The sequence below is a fragment of the Pistacia vera genome, unplaced genomic scaffold, assembly GCF_008641045.1.
Source record: "Pistacia vera cultivar Batoury unplaced genomic scaffold, PisVer_v2 Contig137, whole genome shotgun sequence".
Lineage (NCBI taxonomy): Eukaryota > Viridiplantae > Streptophyta > Magnoliopsida > Sapindales > Anacardiaceae > Pistacia > Pistacia vera.
Window position 1 is genome coordinate 716,752 of NW_022195434.1, and position 9,383 is coordinate 726,134.

General features: G+C 35.0%; 1 non-coding gene across 1 annotated transcript; it reads right to left on the minus strand.

Moving 5' to 3' along the window:
• Positions 1-7,446: 7,446 nt before the first annotated feature.
• LOC116122762 lies at positions 7,447-7,553 on the minus strand. Its single transcript, XR_004126957.1, has one exon. It is a non-coding gene; the product is annotated as a small nucleolar RNA R71 (small nucleolar RNA).
• Between the last annotated feature and the right edge of the window lie 1,830 nt (positions 7,554-9,383).

Here is a 9,383-nt window from a genome sequence, read left to right on the forward strand (position 1 = left end):
TTATTTTATTTTGTTTTTGAGTATGAACTGAGTTTTTTAGCTAGGGTTTGATGTAACCTTGATACAATTATTCGAATTTATATGAATTGATTAACTTCGAGTTTTAATTTCAAGATTGAGTGTTATCTCTTTGTTTAATGACTTTTGGATGCTTGATCACAATTCAAATGTATGTTGTCCACAATGAGACTGAGAAGTGATTTGTGATTGTGCCTCTTGGGATAAATACCATAGATTGAGTGAAAACTAGAGATAGATAAACGCGATCTATGAAATCTAGATAGAATTCCACAAAGCTTAAAAGACTTTGAACTATTGATTTTCATTTTGTTGGGCGCGGAAGCTTAATAGGGATAAGTAAGAAAATATGGTCTGAGAAGGTATGTTTTACAACTTAGGGAATTCGATTTTCAATCAAGGAATTAGAACTTGGGTAATAGATTCTATGATTGGGTTAGTGTATCTAGGTGAAATCAACACCCTAGCATTTTTTTAGCACTGTTTAATTAGTTAAGTTTTTGGGTTTTGCTTTAATTTCATTATCATTCATTTAGATTTTGTTAATTTGTATTTAGTTGTTAATTTTCCATCAATCCAATTTATTGTTGCTTCAATTAGGACTTAAACTAGAGAAATCGGTACTTAGTAACACTATCCTCGTGGGAACGATACTCTACTTATCACTTTATTACTTTTTGCAACTAGTGCACTTGCTACAATTGCATGTTATGAAAACAACACATTAAGTTTTTGGCATCATTGCCGGGGATAGTTGATTATTAACATTGATAGTATCTAGTGTAGTGCTAAATTGAAGCTTTTATTTCATTTTTGTAGTTAATCGTAAATATTGTATAGTCTTAAGCTTGAGTTCTTTTGTTTGTAGTTTTTATTTTTATTTTGTAGTTAAGCTTAATTAATTGTTTCTTGTAGTGCATGTGGAGATCATGGCAGAAGTACATAGCCACCTGTTGCAGTGAACTTTGAGATTAAGCCGACAATAATTCAGATTATCCAACATTCAGTCCAATTAGTAGGCTGTTTCTCTTACGCCCTTCATGGAGAAGCACTGGGATAACCAAGTCTTTATCGACTGTAAGTTCAGTATATCATTCCCCATCAGAGGTATGTCATCGACATATAACACCAAGAATGCTATTGAGCTCCCACTTACTTTCTTGTAAACACAGGGCTCATCTTAGTTTATGATAAAACTGAATTCTTTTATGGCTTTATCAAAATGAATGCTCCAGCTCCTTGGAGCTTGCTTGAGTCCATAAATGGACCTTTACAACTTGCACATCTCATCAGTTTGTCTATCAAGAACAAAACCATTGGGTTGTGTCATATAAACATCTTTTTCAAGGTTTCCATTAAAGAAAGTTGTTTTGACATCCATCTACCAAATTTCATAGTCATGATATGCAACAATCACAAGCATAATCCAAATGGATTTAATCATGGCAACCGGTAAAAAGTTTTCTTCATAGTCAATACCATGAATTTGTTTGAAACCTTTGGCAACCAATCGCACCTTATATGTATGCACATTGCCATCTTTGTTAGTCTTACCCCTTTAGGTGGATCTACCAAAGACCATAATTGATTCTGGTACATGGAGTCCATCTCAGATTTCAAGGCTTCGAGCCATTTAATGGAATCTGGATCCAATATAGCGTCTTCATAGGTTTTGGGTTCATTGTCTTGGTAAACTAGTACGTCACCATGTTGAGTCACGAGAAAACCATATCTCTCGGGCTCATGGCGTACTCTTCCAAACCTATGTAACTCATGTGCTACTTGAGGTGTTTCACTTTGATCCACAAAATGTCGAGTAACCTCCTCACAATGTTCAACCACTTCTTGTGGCACATCTTCCCGTCCTTTGTCTAATGCATCTTGTGGTTCTAAAATTTCATCGAGTTCTACTTTTCTCCCACTAGTACTTCTTAAAAAAAATTCTTTCTCTAAGAAGACACCAGTACAAGCGACAAAAATTTTGCACTCTTCTGGGTGGTAGAAATAGTATCCTTTGGTCTCCTTAGGATACCCCACAAATATACATTTGTAAGATTTTGGGCCCAGCTTGTTCGAAGTCAGTTTCTTGACAAAAGCTTCACAACTTCAAATCCTTAGATAAGACAAGTTGGGCTTTTGCCCAGTCCATAGTTCATATGGAGTCTCATCTATAGACTTTGATGGCACACGGTTAAGTACGTGAAGTCGCGGTCTCTAGGGCATAATCTTAGAATAATGCGGGTAGATCACTAAAATTCATCATGGACCTAACCATATCAAGTAACGTCTTATTCCTCCTTTCAGACACACCATTATGTTGGGGTGTATACAGAAGGGTGAGTTGTGATACTATCCCACACTCTTTCAAATATTTAGAAAACCCTAAGCTCAAGTATTCACCTCCTCGATCTGACCGAAGAGCTTTAATACTTTTGTCCAACATATTTTGTACTTCATTCTTGAATTCTTTGAATTTATCGAAGACTTCATATTTTTGTCTCATAAGGTAGACATAACCATATCTAGTGAAATTATTAGTAAATGTGATGAAGTATGAATATGTAATACCCACATTTAGAAATATGGTTGGGATTATTTTATAGTCATAGTGAATATATTTAACTAGTTTTATAGAGGAATTCCATAAAAGTTTTAATAGGGGCAAAATGGTCATTTCACACAGAATCACGTGTTCAAGTGAAAAGTAAGTATAATAAATATAACTTATTAAGTGTGCCAGCCATGAGAATAGAGTGGTAGAAAGGTTATGGACAATACACGTGATGTGATGCCGAGATAAATACGTGTTTGTAAAGTAATAGAAAGAAATTAAAGAATAAGGGTAAAATGGTCTTTTCACTGACAACTAGATGAAAAAGTAGAGAGTGAAAATGACAAAGAACATGTGTTAAATCCATTGAAAGTGAGGGTATATCGGTAAATGCATGTATGGCTTAATTGGAATTATCATAAAAGTGCAAGGGCAAAATGGGAATATAAATATATATATACATTTTTATTTATTTATTTAGTTATAAGGTTTCAATAAACTAAACCCTAGCCATTCCATCCCTTGTACACGCCACCCCTCATCCAATTTCTCTCAAACTTCTTCACCAAATTTCAAAGAGGATTCATAGGAATTGGCTTCAATTTTTGTAGATTTTCAATCCTAAAGTATCCAAAGGTAATATTCTAGCATAAAGGTGTGTGATTAAACTTTAAACTTTTAAATTCTTATGGTTTTATATGATTTAGGTCCAAGAGGAAGAGAATTTTAGCAAAGGGAGGTTATATCATTAGTGTTGCACAAATTCAAGGTAAATAAATCCAATTTTAGTTTTGATTTGAGCAATAATTGTGTAGATTGATTCTTGTATGTTTGTATGGTAAGAATTATTGGCTGTTTTAATGTCGAATGATGTGTAAAATTTCAGCCATGAGAAGTAGTTCATTTGTGGAGTGTAGAAATTGTGATTTTGATTTTATTGGTGTGACGAAGTTGGGTTTGTTGTGTTGAAGTGCATTAGCAAATTTGGGAGTTGTGTGAAGAGGAAAGAAGTAAAAGAAGTAATAAAAGAAGATGAAGCCTGAAGCACTTTCCTTTTAGTTTTAGTTTTATTTCCTTATGTTTTGTAAGTTGGAACTGATGTTGATTTCCTGGTTTTAGCTCTTTATTTGTTTTTGTTTAGATTTTAGGTTTAGTTGATAAGGTTGAGATCAGGATGTAATTCTTTCGTATTAATCGGTGAGGATATCTAACACATTTGGCACCATAGATTTTCATTTGTTTGACAAATGATGATGATGAGGAAGCCAAGGAATGGATGCTAGGATTTGCACAAAAATCGGCCTTTACGGATTAATCAGGGAGTGAGATTGCTACCTTTACTTTTGTTTTTCTATTCCTGGATGTGTATGATGTGACATTGGGGACAATGTCATTTTAAGTTTGAGGGTAGGAAAATTTGCAAATTTTGTGTTTAGTCTGTTTGTGTGTTTAGCTCGAAATTGTGTTTCTTTTGTTTTAAGTTCTTTGATTGTTATTTGTTAGTGTGTTTGTGGTGTGTTGTGCTGTTGTGCCTAGATGAATTGCATAAGTCTATGATGAGACTAAGATTGTTGGGATATTATTATGGAAAATGCTAAGCATTGCTTCAAGTTTATGTTGGTTTGATTAATTTTTTTTTTTTTTTTTTTTTTTTTTTTTGTTTTTTAGAGGTTTGTTGAGTGGTTCAACCACCATTTTCATTCTTTCGGCATGCTAGATTCATTTTATGTGGTTAGATGAAGTCTTGATAATGTTGGTGGACTCTAAAACTAGTTAAGAAGTGCTTGAGGCGAAATTCTATGATTAGACATTGTTAAGAAAATGATTTAGGCTTTTGTTTTGGAACGTTTGAGTATTTCCAACCGACCCATGAATAAATCTTTCCCTAGCACCCATTTAGCCTATGAGATTATCATTGCCTATTTTTCTTGCAAACCAAAAATTGTCCAATCCCTATACCTTAAAACACTTTATCATACCTTTAGGAGAATATGGGACCTAATGTATGACACAAAGAGCTTTGAGAGGTTTGGAATAAGTGATGGACCAAAATTTAAGTTTGGGGGTTGCAAAAAGGGCAGGAGAGAAAGGGCAATAATCCAATGGTGTGTAAATATTGTTATTGCACAAAAAAAAAAAAAAAAAAAAAAAGAAGGAAGAAGGAGAGAAGAAAAATTTCTTTAGTTCAATTCAAAATCAAAAATAAGAAATGCATAAGTTGAGGGTATAAAATGGTTGACACTTTGATTGGTGGTTGAGAGAGAAAGCGAAGATTGGTGTAGCTCATAGTGTTTGCATGAGGAAAACCGAGTTCTCTTACTTTGTTTATCTATCCTTTTCCTTTGAGCCCACTACCCGAGCCTAACGTCACAAGCTGCAAAGACCTTTTGATCCTTAGCGACGTCTAGTCTACATTAGTGGAGAGTAGTTCCATACTTAGGCTATGGAGTCTGCCACCATTTGATAAACTTTACATTTCTATATTAAATAATCTGGGAAGTCGGAAGGTGGACTGAAGTGGCAATACCTACTCAGGGGACGATAGAGAAAGATGGTCAATTCAATTTATGACTTCTTGGAGTGTTGAGCATTTTTTTTTTTTGTAATAATGTACCAAAACAATTTTTTAGACTTGCATTGTGATTCAATCTAGGTATTTTTTTTTTTGTTTGGATTTTTAGTCCTTTTTGCTCAAGGACGAGCAAATCTTAAGTTTTGGGGTATTTGATAATCTATTTTTCCCTATAATTTTGCATTGAATTTGGAAAGGATTTATGATACTTTATAATTGGGCCATAATGCCACCTAATTCTATTAATTTTCTTGGCAAGCTAAACGATGATTTTAAGCATAAATGACAGTTTTGAACGTAAATTTCATAACTTGAGCTTGGAAACTCGGAATGAGATGATTGATTTAGAAGCTTTGGAATGCTAAGAAGTAGAGCTACAACTTTGATGTTTGGGTTTTTCCTAATTCTGACTAGACAAGGGTGAAATCTTGGTAAGTTGGGAACTGAAGAAAAACGTCTTTGGACGTGCTTCCGTTTGAGACATAACTTGAGCTGTGGACCTTTTATTGGCTGATTTTGAACTAGTAGAAATATAATTGAAAGGGCTATAATTCATATGTTACACTTTTCCAGATTCAGAATATAGCATGCTCAATTTGGCTTGAAAGATCCTTGCTGTGGCAAAGAAAAATACTCGCCGCAGCGAAATTGCGTCATATGTGAAAATAAAACAATGCGTTTTTGCTTGCTAAGGCTTCGTCCTAAGTGAAAGAGGTATAAATTAGCATGAAAAGGAAGGGAAACTGGTCTTCATTCGTCATTTGGAAGGCAACTCTTGGAAGGAGAAGATTATTGAAGATTTGGGCTTCAAAATTAGAGAAGATTTCTCCATCTTTTGCTTGTTTTTCGACGATGAATCTTGATTCAGTTATTTTTGTTATTTTATTTGGTTTGAGTATGAACTGAGTGGTTAGCTAGGGTTTGATGTAACCTTGATACAATTATTCAAATTTTATGAATTGATTTACTTCGAGTTTTAATTTCATGATTGAGTGTTAGCTCTTGTTTAATGACTTTTGGATGCTTGATCACAATTCAAATGTATGTTATTCACAATGAGACTAAGAAGTGATTGTGATTGTGCCTCTTGGGATAAATACCATAGATTGAGTGAAAACTAGAGATAGATAAACGCGATCTATGAAATCTAGATAGAATTCCAAAAAGCTTAAAAGACTTTGAACTATGATTTTCATTTTGTTGGGCGCGGAAGCTTAATAGGGATAGTAAGAAAATATGGTCTGAGAAGGTATGTTTTACAACTTAGGGAATTCGATTTTCAATCAAGGAATTAGAACTTGGGTAATAGATTCTATGATGGGTTAGTGTATCTAGGTGAAATCAACACCCTAGCATTTTTTTAGCACTGTTTAATTAGTAAGTTTTTGGGTTTTGCTTTAATTTCATTATCATTCATTTAGATTTGTTAATTTGTATTTAGTTGTTAATTTTCCATCAATCCAATTATTTGTTGCTTCAATTAGACTTAACAGAGAAATCGGTACTTAGTACACTATCCTCGTGGGAACGATACTTACTTATCACTTTATTACTTTTTGCAACTAGTGCACTTGCTACAATTGCATGTTATGAAAAACAACCATTAAGTTTTGGCATCATTGCCGGGGATAGTTGAATTAACATTGATAGTATCTAGTGTAGTGCTAAATGAAGCTTTTATTTCATTTTTGTAGTTAATCGAAATATTGTATGTCTAAGCTTGAGTTTCTTTGTTTGTAGTTTTTATTTTTATTTGTAGTTAAGCTTAATTAATTGTTTCTTGTAGTGCATGTGGAGATCATGGCAGAAGTACATAGCCACCTGTTGCAGTGAACTTTGAGATTAAGCGACAATAATTCAGTATCGTTTTTATTTTTATTTTGTAGTTAAGCTTAATTAACTGTTTCTTGTAGTGCATGTGGAGATCATGGCAGAAGTACATAGAACATTGATGGATTATGCCATACCAACGGTGCAAGAATGCAATTATGGTATTACAAGGCCACCTGTTGCAGTGAACTTTGAGATTAAGCCGACAATAATTTAGATTATCCAACAGTCAGTCCAATTTGGTGGAAATTCATATGAGGATCCTATTTTGCATATCGCTAGCTTTCTAGAGATATGTGACACGTTCAAGGTTAATGGAATGACTGATGATGCAATTAGTCTAAGATTGTTCCTATTTTCACTAAGAGATAAAGCGAAAGGTTGGCTCATGTCACACCCAGCTGGAACAATCACCACATGGGACAAATTAGCTCAGGAGTTTCTTGCAAAATACTTCCCACCAGAGAAAGCGACAAAAATGAGAAACGACATTATCTCTTTCATGCAAGGCAATGATGAATCACTATATGAAGCTTGGGAGAGGTACACGGAGTTGTTAAGGAAATGTCCACATCATGGTCTACCATTTTGGATACAAGTACAAACATTTTACAATGGGTTGCTACCAAATATTCAAACTATGGTAGATGTGGTAGCAGGCGGAGCCTTAAATAACAAAACCCAAGAAGATGCTTATGAATTGCTTGAGGTGATGGCCAACAATAACTACCAAAGACCTAATGAGAGAGCAATGCTGAAGAGAACAATGGGTCTACATGAAGTTGATGTGTTCGCCACATTATCTACACAAATTTCATCACTTCAAAGCCAATTGGAGGTATGAATGTAAATTATATTCACTCACCTTTTATAACTTGTGAATTTTGTGTAGGAAACCATGGGAGTGTGGAATGCGAAGATGGAAACCAATTAGTCTTCTCAATAACCGAGCAAGTGAATTACATGGTTAGTTCACAAAGGCTACAAAATGATTGCTTCTCCAACACCTACAATCCTAGTTGGGGGAATCACCCAAATTTGTTCTAGAGCAATCAAAGCAATCAATTAAATCAAAGGACAGTGTCAAACCATCAACCAGTGGTGAATCATCAACCATGTGAGCAAAGAATGTCGAAATTGGAGGATATATTCGGGAAATTCATGCAAGAAACCACAAGATTTATGAATGAGACACGCTCAAACTTCAAAAATCAATGAGTGTCCATTCGAAATTTAGAGGTTCAAGTGGGGCAATTGGTTGAACAATTGACAAAGAGATCTTAACGTTCTTTGCTGAGCACAACGGTCACAAATCCTAAAGAACAATTAAATGTCATAACATTGAGGAGAGGCATAATGTTGGAGCAACCCCACAATGAAGAAAAGTGGGAAAAACATGAAGACAAGACTAATGAAGAGGAAAATCTCAAAGTGAAAAGGTGTGCAAGATACTTAGGGGAATTTCAACCAAGCAACACACCTCACAAGGAACAATTTAAGGAATTTAGTGTAAATGCGCACAAGTCAAAATTGGTGTTGGAAGAGACTCCAAACATTAGACTCAACCAATCACCATCTCATCTCAAGTATGCATATATGAATTTGAAGTTCCGAAAAGATGCTTATGAGAATGCCCGAAATTCCAAAGGAAAGACCAGGAGGTGGCAAAGGGAAGTGAAGCACCCCACAAGGATCCACATTGATGAAAGAATGAGAAAGTCGAGCTTTCGACTATAAACAAGCACTTCTTGAGAGGCAACCCAAGCGTTCTCATTTTTGAGTTGTTTTAAATTTGTGTGTTTTCTGACTTAGGAAATAGTTTAATTTCATTTGCCTTTTGGTGTTTCAGGTGAATTATCAAAATGTGGCATGAAACAAAATTTCCCAGACTTCACCACGGCAAAGGAAGAATCTCGTCGCGGCATTGTATGCACTGCCAATTAAGTGCTCATGGAATTCAAGATTTCGCCGCGGCATTGTATGCACTGTGATCCTTAAGGAAATTTTTTTCAAATTTCGCTGTGGCAAGAAAAATACTTTGCCACGGCATCAAGTAGTTCACACGCGAAGAAGAGGAAATTCAAGAACTTCGCCGCAACGAAATTTACTCTTAGGCGTGGCGAAACCTGAGAATCTTTATAAACCCACTTTCATTCTCTCCATTTTTGCGATTTCAAACCCTGGCCTCCAAAGAATTTCTTTTTCTCTTCTTCAATTTCTCACCTTTTTCCCTCAAAATTCTTTGCACCATTCCACTCCCTTACCTCTTTAAACAATCATGCACCTTTCATTTGCCTCGGTTTAAACCATTTTGAAGAAATTTTTAGCAACCCCTAGGTTTTGAAAATTTGGAGCTTTCTTTTTGTGATTTTGAATGAAATTGGAGCAATTGAAGGTTGGATAAGCTCGGGC